The following is a 12,542-nucleotide window of genomic DNA, read 5'->3' as shown; positions in this document are numbered from 1 at the left end:
GTTCATTTTTCTATGGCCACGCTTCGCAAGACGAAGCGGCGGCCATAGAAAACCTCGTCGTCTTGCGAGGCAACCTCTGATCGCAAAATCCATTCGTCTAGCAAAAAATTGGTCTTACAGGGCATTCGTTAAGCGAGGCACCACTGTATATTTGTAGATAACAAACCACCTGAAGTCTGTGACTCTATGGTTAGCTCCTATAAAATGGGACGTGAGCGGTGCCTCTACCACTTGGTTTGCAATGCGGCTTTTGTGCTCTAATATTCTAGTCTTTACCGTTCTTATTGTGCTCCCTATGTACCATAGGCTGCATTTGCATTGGATGGCATATACCACGCCCCGAGAATTACAGTTCGTAAATGTATCTAGTTGAATCACTTTATTGGTGTTCGGGATGGTAAATTCTTTTTGTTTGATGGTTAGGCTACATATGGCACAATGCCTGCATTTAAAATGACCTTTGATCTTACTTGCCTGAGGTTGGCTCTCGCTGGTCATATCCACATGTACTAAAATGTCTTTCAGATTCTTGGTTCTGCGGAAACCAATGTGTGGAGGCATACTTTGACAACCTGGGATTTCTTGTAAAATGTGCCAGTGTTTTCCAATAATCCTGGCTATTGAGTTGGATAATGGGGTAAAATCTAAGGATCAAGTTAGGAGACGATATTTAGGTTTAGATCGTTCTGCAAAGAGTGTACCAGTATATCTAGGGCCTAGGCCTATTGTGCGTCCTTGCCTGTGCTGTTCTTATTATTTGTTGAGGATAGCCTCTGTTCGCAAATTCACACGCCATTTGGTCAGTGGCGTAGCGTGGGGGGGCCAGGGGGCAGCCGCACCGGGCGCAACATCTGGGGTGGGCGCGCGCTCGCACTCGCAGCTCTCTGCCCTTGCCTGGCTCACACAGCCTCTTTAACCCTATCGGGGCTTCCCACTTGCCGGCTCCGAAATGGTGGACTTGCCGAGGCTGGAAGAGTTGGGTGGCAGAGGCACGGACAGCCCAGCCCTGATGGGGTTAAAGAGACACGCTTGCTGGGAAAGAGAGAGGTGGGCGCGGCTGCGAGAAAGGGCAGCTTTTGAGGAGCCGCTGAAATGGTGTTGCTGCTGCTGCTGCTCCCGCCTCTCCTGCTCGGGAGGCAGAGGTGAGGACAAGCGGGAGAGGTGTGTAAGGGGTGGGGGCTCGTCTCATTCCTAGGGGGGAAAGAGGGGTAGGAGGGTGGTCGAGTGCTCTTGGTTCGCTTTATTTATGAGTTCTGTGTAGCAGAGGGGAGCTGGCACTGGAATTTTGTGAATCGGTTAAAATCTCAATTTTATATTAATTGTTAAAGTAAAGCCTCCTTGCTGGCTATTTTTCGTTGATCAGTCCATTGTAACACCAGCGGGTTTGGAATGCACACCTATTGTCTTATCTGATCTCTCCATCGCCTTTGTGAAAACGGGTTTCCTCAGTCTTAGAGTCCCATCTGTTACTCATTCATAAAATGTATAAGGTCCTTTTTCCTGCCCCCTTTTGATGACAGGACGGAGGAAATAACAATTAAATGTTGGGGTGTTTTGACCTTTTGTTTGAATGATAAAAAAGTGATTTCCTTTAACAAGATCTACCATTTGAAGTGTATTCCACAGGATGCAAGGCTGTTTTCCAATCCAAACCTGATAGTGACTTTTCTCTTTTATTTTCTCTTTCCACCCCTTTCCCCATGCTTCTCTCTCTCTCTTTCCCCAATCCCCACACTCCTCCTCCCCCCAAATTCCTTTTAGGATTTTCAGTTTTCGCCTCGCTCCCCCCCCCCTTCACGGTGTTTCCCTCTCAAACTGGTCCTCCTTTTCTTCTATCCCCCCCATCCTCATTGCATCCTTCTTTTCTCTGCCCCCCTTTGCCACACACACACACACACACACACACACAGAGAGAGAGAGAGAAAGAGACAGACAGACAGACAGACAGACAGACTTTGTTTGTCCCCCCTGCCCCCTTTCCTCGCATGTCAGAACTGGAGCTTGAATAAGTTCTTCTTTCTGCTCTGCTACAATATAAACCTACCCTTCACATTCTTGAGCACTGTTCTTTCATTCACCCTCCTTTTTTGCTTGCTTCTGTTCTATAGCTGCAATATCAGCTCTCTCCCCCTTCAATACATACTTCAATACAATAAATCTCTTGCTGGTTGGTGCTGATTCAAAGTCTCTTGGAGGGCACCAGGTTGACAAAGGCTGCTTTACACAGCTGTGACAGTATTAATGCAACAGGATTTTAAAAATAAAAGGGGGGAGGTTCACAACTCAGTGGTAGAACACATGCTTTGTACACAGAAAGTCCCAGGTTCAGTCAATGACACAGAATCATAGATGGCACGACTATAGAATCATAGAGTTGGAAGGGACCCTGAAGACATCTAGTCCAACCCCCTGCAATGCAGGAATTCAGAGACCACTCAGATAACTTTTTTTAAAATGTGGATCTTGAATTGAAGTTGTGCCCTGCAAAGTAACACTTACAATACATCTTGCATTGCTAGTCTTTCCAGCCTGAATTTGTAATAGCAAATATCTGCCTCTCATCTCATCTTGCCATGCAGCTGATGAAATGGTTCATGAAAGCCACAGTCTTGTGGTACTTTAACGACTACCAGTGCATGTATAGATTTGCTTCTCTAAATTTTTTTGTTTATGATCACTCATCACTCAATAAAGTGTTTGAAAATAAACTTGTATTTAGATGCATTTTACTTTAATTACATCAGTATTTTCATAACAAACAATACATGTGCTTAGGGGGTAAGGGTTTCTTTAACTAATCTAGTGGAAGAGACTCGAGTGCTAAAATCCACGGGTTAGGGGGCGCAAATTACTTGCCTTGCCCCGGGTGCTGACAACCCACGCTACGCCACTGCATTTGGTTGCAGTTTATGTTTTAATCCTTCAGAGTGGTAGAATTTATTTTAATTCTCAAAAATTGTCTGTATGGTAAATTACATTTAAGATGAAAAGGATGAAATGATTTGTAGTGCAGATAAGACAGCCTATCTGTAGGCTTTCTATAGGTTCTAGTTGCCAGTTGGTTAGTGTTATCCCGGTATACAACTGTATCCAGAAAGATAATGTGTTGACTATGATAATGGGTGGTAAATTGAATATTGGGGTGCATCTCCTGACACCATGCAAAAAAACTATTAATCTTATTGACATTCTTAAAGACCAAAAATAAATCATCAACGAACCTTTTATAAAATACACTGAAACAGAAGTCACCAGACCCCTATATATAGTGGGAGGGTGGGAGGGGTATTACTCAGAAGGGTGGTGGGAATGGGTGATGGGCTGATAGGTGTCTTACGTAAACCTGTTGACGACCACAGATTGGTCTAGATACCAATCATAATCCCAGGGAAATTTCTCAAGAACCCTTAAGATCCAGTTTCACCAACACTGAGCCCTAGAGCAGCCTTTCTCGACCTTGGGTCCCCAAATGTTGTGGGACTACAATTCCCATCATTCCTAGCCATCAGGCCAGGGGTCAGTGTTTATGGAAGTTGCAGTCCAAGAACATCTGAGGATCCAAGGTTGAGAAATGCTGCCCTAGAGGAACCTTCTATGATGAGGTGAGGCATCTCTGACCCTCCAGATGTGGTTGGACACAAAGTACCACCTGCCAAAGCAAGGATGGCCCATGGCCAGGGATGATGGGAGTCTTATCCGTATATTCCGGTGTATAAGACGACTGGGCGTATAAGACGACCCCCGACTTTTGAGAAGATTTTCCTGGGTTAAAAAGTAGTCTTATACACAGGAATATACAGTAGTTGGACACACTTTCCCCTTCTTCCCCCTCTTCTGAAAATGCTGAATATCTGTATTTTGATTCCTCCTTCCTCCATGATCTCCAACATCTTCCTGGTGGTGCAGTCCAACCAACTGCACACATTCCCAAATCATTCTGAACCTCTGACTTCCCAAGGCTGCTATATTGTGTCTAGGACACTGGCAATGGGACAGCACCTTCCACTGGATGAGAGGATAGAGGGTTAAATCAGGGCAGGCCAAATGGCACTCAGCTCAGTCCCCTCCTTGCCCCTCTCTGCATCTGCTGCCTGAGGGGGCTGCCTCAGTCTCCCTCACAGTGGAGCAGGCCCTGAGAACACCCTTCTCTTGCCCCCCCCCAAAATACAGAAAACATAACAAAGACGACAAGGTCACCGTGGAACATAACAACAACAACAACAACAACAGGTTGTAACTCACTTTGGGCTGCCCTGGGCAGGAGAAAGCAGCTAACAGATTCAATAAATAAATAAAAAATAACAATTGCAATAATAATTACACAGGCTGGGGGGGAGGAACCCCACCCATTTCCATAACAATCTTCCCAATCCCTTAAATCCCACAGATTTAATAGATCTGAAATAGTGGCAATAATGGAAACCTGGTGGAATGGAGAGAAGGAGTTGGGCACAGTTATCTCTGGGTAGGGACCCTTTTGATCTTTCTCCACAGAAACACAGGCATATGGGAGAGACTAGTTGATGAGACAGAAGCCTCAAAGGGTGGAAATATTACAGTGGGCTTCCTCCCTTTTCCCTTTCCCCCAATGGTTGGACTCGTTATAACAGCCCCCAGCGCTCCCTTCCAGCTGCTGATCTGGGACTTATGGCAGGGCAAGGACTGAGCTTCAAGGGAGGAGAGGGTGGGTGGATCAGGCCTCCTGTTCAGGGATCTCTCCCTGGTTGCCTTGAAGTCATGGCAGATTCCTGGGCAGGAGGGAGAAGTCAAGGCAGGCAGCCCCCAAGTCTCTCTCTCTTTCTCCAAGATGGCTTCGATTCCTCTCCCAGGGATGCTTCCCTTCCTCCCCAGCCCCCTAAGTTCGTCTGCCCTCCTTCCCTGGGGGTCCCCTTTGCCCAGAGGCCCCATGGCCGGCTCACCCTTCTTGCCGAATTGCTCCCAAGTGCTCCCACCACTCCATCCGGAGGAGCCTCGACAGAAGGGGAGGGAGGGAGGAGAGGAGGGAGATGGGGGGGGGTCTCTATTCAGGCCTCTCTCGCCTCCTTTAACCCTTCCATGGACTCCCTCTTTGATTCTCCACACAAAGGAGCGTGGAGTCAAAAGCGCCCCAGGGATTCTTGCCAGGGAAAACCCTGAACTCGCAGAGAGAGGCGCGGAACTGGGGCCTCGGTTCAAGTCTCAGTCCTTCAACAGAAGGAAGGGGGAGGGGGGCACTCCCCTACTTTCCTTTCATCCCCCCCACCTCGACCCAAATCCTGTCCTCCCTTCCCAGCTTCCCTGTTTGTAGATTAAGGGGGAGAAAAGCACATCCTTCTCTCACCCGCCCCCCCAATATATAGATATATTTTGCACCTTTTTCCCCTCCTCCTCTGCAGACCTGCTCCTCTTTCGGGAATGTGGATGGCGCCCCTCCCCCTCCAACCTTTATTCCCCCCTCCCCCTTCCCAACCTTCCTGCCTCTCTAGGAAGCCGAGCTCACTGACCCATGAGGAGGAATGAATGACCCCTCCCTCCCAGAACGCACAAATTCTCATTCAAAACAAGCTCCGTTATGCTGTTTTTTTTTTTTTTGCTGAGAAGGTCCTAGGTTCGATCCCCGGAGCTGGCAGGGAAAGAGACGCGCCCCCCCCCAACCTCCGGGGCACGAAGGTGGCACAGTTTACATTCCCTCTTTTAATCCCTTGCCGGGAGAGGGGGGAGTCCGTTCATTTTCACACTCCTTACACAACGTGGGGGAGGCAGGGCCATGGCGTGGGGTGTCCCCGTTACAACAGCCCTGCAAAGTAGACCGGATTTGTGGGGCTTGGAACAGTAATTTACGACAACCCTAAAAGGTAGCCCAGTGTCGTCATTACGGGTGCCTTTTAAAAATAGGGGCTGGTGTTTGAACTTGGGCTTTGCTCATGAGGGGGGAGGGGCGCAGCTCAGTGGCAGATGTACCCCTCATTCGGCTCCCGCTATGAGGGTGAGACCCCCTCCTGACTCGCACCAAGATCCTTCAATGCAGGTCAGGTAGCGGCGCCAGTTCTAACAGCCCAGCCCAGGCGAACACAGGCAGGTCTGGCTCCCCTCGCGACGGATCCCTCGGCAGGAATCCGTGGGGCGCTCCGGCCTTCCGGCGAGTGCGCCTTTCGCATCTTTCGGTGGGGGAGAGAAAGAGAGGGAGTCCATGCAGGGCCGTCTTAAGCTCATCCAGCGCCTTGGTGCAAAGATCCCTCCTGTGCCCCCTCCCTTTCCCAAAATTTAGAGCTCGGGGCCCAACTTGCGGAAGGTGGTGACAGGAGGCATGGTGGCGCCAGACAAGGCCATCCCCACGAAGGGCGCCGGCTTATAAAGCTGCCGCCGGCTCCCCGGAGACCCTGCCCATGGCTGCGCCTGCCTCGATCCTCGGAGCAAATAAGCGCCAAAGCTGCCCTCCGGGGCTCTTCGCTGCCCGGTCACCGACAAGCACTTGCCACAAGGGCGGCCCCTCGCCTTGCCAAAGTTAGCTCCAGTGCCTTGCCGCCGTCACGGGCAAAAAAACCGGGGTTGGAACAGTAATTTACGACAACCCTAAAGGGTAGTCCCAGGGCCGTCTTAAGCATATCCGGCGCCGTGGTGCGAAGATCCCTCCGGCGCCCCTCCCCCCTTTCCCAAAGTTGTTGACCTTTTTAGAGAGCTGACACCACACTTACATATTATCTCTGCTTGGGGAAAGAAAACAGGAAACATAAACAAACTATTTTTGTTGCCCATTTATTGTGTGCCGAGGTCCCCAAACCACCCCTCAAAGTAAAACACACTCCACACATACAAGCCTGCGATTTACACATGGTTTACAAGCCATAAGGAACACCATTTCAGATAAAATCACAGAGGACTTTGCTACCAAACTCTGCCATTTTGTCCTTACCCACAACCACTTCAAATTTGGTGAGGACCTGTTCCTCCAGATCAGCGGCATAGCCATGGGCACCCACATGGTCCCACAGTATGCCAACATCTTCATGGCAGATTTAGAACGTTTCCTAAACTCCCACCCACTCAAACCTCTCTTGTACCTGCGATACATTGACAATATTTTTATTATCTGGACACATGGTCAACAGACCCTGGAAACCTTCCACCAGACATTCAATGACTTTCACCCCACAATCAACCTAACAAATGAACCAATCTATGCAAGAAATACGTTTTTGGGACACTACTGTAAAAATACAGGATGGGTGTATAGACACCAACCACCTTATACCGAAAACCAACTGACCGACAAACATATCTACATGCTTCTAGCTACCATCCCAAACATACCAAACAATCCATTGTATATAGCCAGGCCCTACGTTACAACCGCATCTGTTCCAACTCTACAGACAGAGACTGTCACCCAAGAGATCTACAGCAAACCTTTTTAGAACTAAAATATCCACCTGATGAAGTTAAACAACAGATCAACAGAGCCAGACTGATACCCAGCGAGAACTTGCTGCAAGACAGACCCAAAAAAGAAAATAACAGAACACTAGTAATCACATACAGCTCCCAAGTTAAAACAGTAAAAACCTCTCCTAGACAATGACAGCTCTCTTTTTCAAGCTCTGGGAGGAAGACCTTTCATTGCCTACAGACAGCCACCCAATCTTAAACAACTCCTCACCCACAATAACACAACCACCAGGAGGGCATGCCAGGATCTGGGAAAAAGTAGGAGGCAGTGGAATGGGGGGGGGGCAGAAAGCAACCCACCCTTCGTTGTGGCAGGGAACTCGCTTGCCACACCAGAAAAAGCAGCCTGCCACCGCCGGGTAGGCGCTTAATCACAGTAATTACAAAGGCAATAAACTGTTTACTGAGAAAGCAACAAATTGCTGAACCTTTGAATGCCACTCGGGCCCCGGGCAGGACACACAACTGCTGCTTCCCAAGGGAGGCGCCAAGACATAGGTAAACTGTGGAATTCCTTCCTACTGGAGGCAGAAGCGGCCACCAACTCGGACAGCTTTAGAAGAGCAGTGGGCAGATTTGTGGAGGGTAAGGCTTCTCAGTGGCTACTGGTAACCTTGGGTCTGCTCTGCCTCCACAGTCGGAAGGGGCAATGCTTCCGAAGACCAGTTGCGGAAAACTGCAGGAAGGGAGAGGGCTCTTGTGTTTGGATCCTGTTTGTGGGCATCTCACTAACATCTGGTTGGCCTCTGTGAGAGAAGGACGCTGGCCTGGTCCAGCAAGCTCTTCTTAAGTTCAAACCAAGCCCATTTCTTTGCATAGCACAACAGCCAAGGCTCTCCGTCCCCCCAAAAGACCTGCAACATTGCTGTAGGCTGCTGCCTTGCTGGGTCAGAAACGTAGGAGGCCCACCTGAGCGAGGGATGGTGAGCACCCAGGGCCACCCTTGCAGGTGTCGCTGGGCTCCAGCTCCCATCAGCCCCTGCAGCCAGCACCCTCCAGGATCGGGGGCAATGCTGGGAGTCAGAGCCCAGTCGCAACCCCCTGCCAAGCAGGAAACACCATCAAAGCATTCTTGACATATGCCTGTCAAGCCTCCGCTTAAATACCTCCAAAGAAGGAGACTCCACCACACTTCTTGGCAGCAAATTCCACTGCCGAACAGCTCTGTCAGGAAGTTCTTCCTAATGTTTAGGTGGAATCTTCTTTCTTGTAGTTTGAATCCATTGCTCCGTGTCCAATTCTCTGGAGCAGCAGAAAACAACCTTTCACCCTCCTCTATATTACATCCTTTTATATATTTGAACATGGCTATCATATCACCCCTTAACCTTCTCTTCTCCAGGCTAAACATACCCATCTCCCTAAGCCGTTCCTCATAAGGCATTGTTTCCAAGAAGAATTAACAAGAATAATGTAAGACCTCAAGCAGCTAAAATAGCAACCGGCTGAAAGCAGAGCAAAACTTGCACCAGCTCTCTAAACATCTGGACAGGATAAAATGTTTTGGGTGACCAGCGAAGAGAGTACAGGGAAGGTGACCACCTGCTGTCAAGAGGCAGGGAGTTCCAAAGTATAGGCATTAGGGTGGGTCATAAAAAACTTTTTTTGGAAAATGTTTCCTCCCTTGATCTTATATCAGGCGTATGGTATAAACATAGTCTAATTTCAAATTTGGGACAAATCGGTTAATATTTAGACCCTGCTCCTACAGATTGAAATTTTGCCTCACTACGAGTGATGAAAACATAGGAATTTGACTCATTTACTCTCAGTATGTTAAATTGTGAACTAATAAACATAAATTTTAGATTTTATGTAGAGCAATAATAGTTGCATACTATTATTTTATGCAATATTTATTTATTTAAGATGAAACATGTTGATAATTTACATGAAAAAACCAATGTTTTTGAACAAATTATATGGAACAATTAAGCAAACGGTGTACTAAACAAGTAAACATAAACAATAAACAATAAAACACCACTCATATTATGTGTTGCATCAAAACATCACATTATACTTCAGAGGGATCCCTGAAAAGGGGGGTCCACTTCCCCCACCCCCTACATGGCTCAGGTCAGCTGTTGCCTGACATTCAGGGTTTATATACTGTACAGGTAGAAGGTAAACGACCCCTGGACAGTTAAGTCCAGCCGAGTTCGACTATGGCATGTGGTGCTCATCTCACTTTCAGAGCCAGAGAGCTTTCCAGCTCATGTGGACAACTTCTCATGAGCGGGTACAAATTCCAGAAGAACTACACAAAATCTACAAGGAGACTCACAGGAGTGTGGAACAAGCTTCAGTCAGAGTTCACACTTTACTGTATTTCAACAGACTAGTGAGAGTCTGGTGGTGGTGCTTTGGAAGCAGAGTTGGTAAGATTATTACCTCACTCTACAACAACACTCTACAACACAACCCACCTTCAATAACTTACCATGCCACCTTACCCCACTACCCCACCCGACACCCACCCCACACATAACTCCCACTTCATAAAACCTGATGGCCTCCATCTTCCCCTCCATCTACAACACCGCCCACCCTCAAAAATTTATTAAAATTCCACCCAGGAGATCCAACCGCCCCGCCATCCACCGCAAACTTCATACACCATAACCCCCATCCTCACCAAACATAACTCCCACCTCGGGACCCCTAACCACCTACATATTACCCTCAGTCTACAACACCACCCACCAAACCCACCCCACCCCCTCCATATTACCCTCACTACAACACCCCCCTCCTAACCCCTACCCCCCTACATAACTCCAACCTCGGGACCCCTGACCACCTCCATATTGCCCTCACTCTACAACACAACCCACCTTCAATAACTTCTTACCATGCCACCTTACCCCACTACCCCACCCGACACCCGCCCCACACATAACTTGTACCTCATAAAACCTGACCGCCTCCATCTTCCCCTCCATCTACAACACCGCCCACCCTCAAAAATTTATTAAAATTCCACCTTCCCCATTACCCCTCAAATCCACCACACACACGTAACTCACACCTCGGGACGCCTGACCACCTCAATATTACAATGCGTCTATAACAACACCCACCCTCAATTACTTCCTAACATTCCACCTTACCCCACTACGCCCGCCACAGAACTCCCACCTCATAAACCCAGATCGCCTCCATGTTACCCTCAATCTAAAACAACACCCACCCTCTAGAACTTCCTACCATTCCACCTTCCCCAATCCACCCCCACACCCCAACACACACAGAAATCCCACCTCGACACCCCACACCACCTCCATATTACCCTCGCTCTACAACACCACCCACCAAACCCCCACCCCCTCCATATTACCCTCAATCGGTGGGGAGCCCAAATAGGGGTCAGGGATAAGTAAAGCCTTCCCTGGTTGGGGTGGGGTGGGGGTCAAAATAGGGGGCATGGATAGGTAAGTCCTTCCCTGATTGAGGTGGGGGTGGTGGAAATAGGGGGCAGGGATAGGTAAGTCCTTGCATGGGTGGGGTGGGGGGGACCGCAATAGGGGACAGGGATACGTAACCCCTTCCCTGCCTGGGTTGTGGGGGACCAAATAGGGGACAGGGATAGGTAAGGCCGTCCCCAGATATAGTGGGGGGACCTAATACGAGACATGGATAGGTCAACCCTTCCCTGCCTGGGGTGGGGGTGGGACCAGAATAGGAGACAGGGCTATCTAATGGGTCAATACAAAGTGGGGGGGGAGACACAGGGATACCCCTATCTAAACATAACACACACAAAAAACAGGGGGACTCTGACGGTCAGGGGAGTCTGAAGGGGGACTCTGACCCTCCATTTAACAAACTGAGGCACAGCAACGCGTGCAAGGTCCAGCTAGTAATAATAATAATAAAAGGTGTTATCGAGTCTTTTGATATCATATTATTAGAAGAAAGGTGGGTTCATTAGGAAATCTGTTTGGAGGGATAAAAATCATATTCCCTTTTAGCCCACAAATAGAACATCATGGGCCCGTTAGAAAGTGGGATTAACCTTTATTTGTGCAAGGGAGACTAAATTTAAAGTGAGTCCCCTCCAGACATGGGATGACATTGCCCAGGCATTTCTTACTGGGTTTTTAAGATTTAGTCCTAATCATACTTAATGTATTTATTCCTCCTTGCCCTATTGGGCTACTCGAACCAACTCACTTTATTTCTTGAGGAATTAGAACTGGAATTCCACACCATTGGCTTGTTAACGGCAGGTGATTTTAATGCAAGCGTGGGCAAGGGCAATCTTGAATTTCTGAGGGAGCTAGGATTTGACACTGTGTACCCCTTGCCTAAACGTTTCTCTGACCCATTATATTCTAAAGACTCCTATATAAATGACTCTGGAGTCGGTCTTGCCAAACTGTACATGAGTTTTGGCAGACTGATCTGGAATGGCTCATTGCCAGGCAACCCAGCCAGGGGAGTTCACATACATTTCTGGAAGAGGAAATAAGTTAAATCCGAGGCTCCTCTGCACTAAGAAACCAAGTTGAAACCTTCGGGGGGGGGGGGGACTGGATTGAGAGCGACCACCTTACTGTGAAGGTAGCAAACTTGTACTAAATTTGGAGAAGTTAGAAATTATGGTCTTATATGGAGAGTGCTATGGCCCATGGGCTCACGAAGAGTCGGACACGACTAAACAACAACATGGAGAGCATATAAGTGGGTGATAAGTGGAGACACCATTCAGCTAGATAAGTAGTTTAAATGCCTAGGCATTTATTTTGATTATAAGGCTGACTGGGCGACCCACAGAGACCCATCCTTAATGCTGCCCAAAGCAGTTTGTCAAGGATCACACATTGCAGGATCCCCTTACGAAACAGCAGCCATTCATGGTGAAAAACAGGACAAGCAGGCTCTGCAAAGACCTGATCTCAGAGCTTGCAACTTCCAATTTTGCACAGCTAATTAGCACCCTGTTGAGGTTTTATCCCTTGCCATTATAGATATAGAAATAGATATATCCGCTTATTTCACATGGGAGCTGCTTGGAGGACAGCTGGTTCAAAGGCAAGTTTGAAATGCAATGATCTTTTTAATTTATAACAGGAAGGATTTTTTCCTGCAGGACCTCATCCTCTCCATGGGCT

At 48.2% G+C, this 12,542-nt stretch overlaps 1 protein-coding gene across 1 annotated transcript in view; it reads right to left on the bottom strand.

The window, feature by feature from the left end:
* The window catches only part of LOC132591685 (uncharacterized), a 64,928-nt gene that overhangs the window by 6,847 nt on the left and 45,539 nt on the right, over positions 1–12,542 (bottom strand). The gene's annotated exons all lie outside the window — the stretch shown is intronic.

The sequence above is a fragment of the Zootoca vivipara genome, chromosome 2, assembly GCF_965207765.1.
Source record: "Zootoca vivipara chromosome 2, rZooViv2.hap1.1, whole genome shotgun sequence".
Lineage (NCBI taxonomy): Eukaryota > Metazoa > Chordata > Lepidosauria > Squamata > Lacertidae > Zootoca > Zootoca vivipara.
This window is presented reverse-complemented; position numbering and strand designations above follow the sequence as displayed.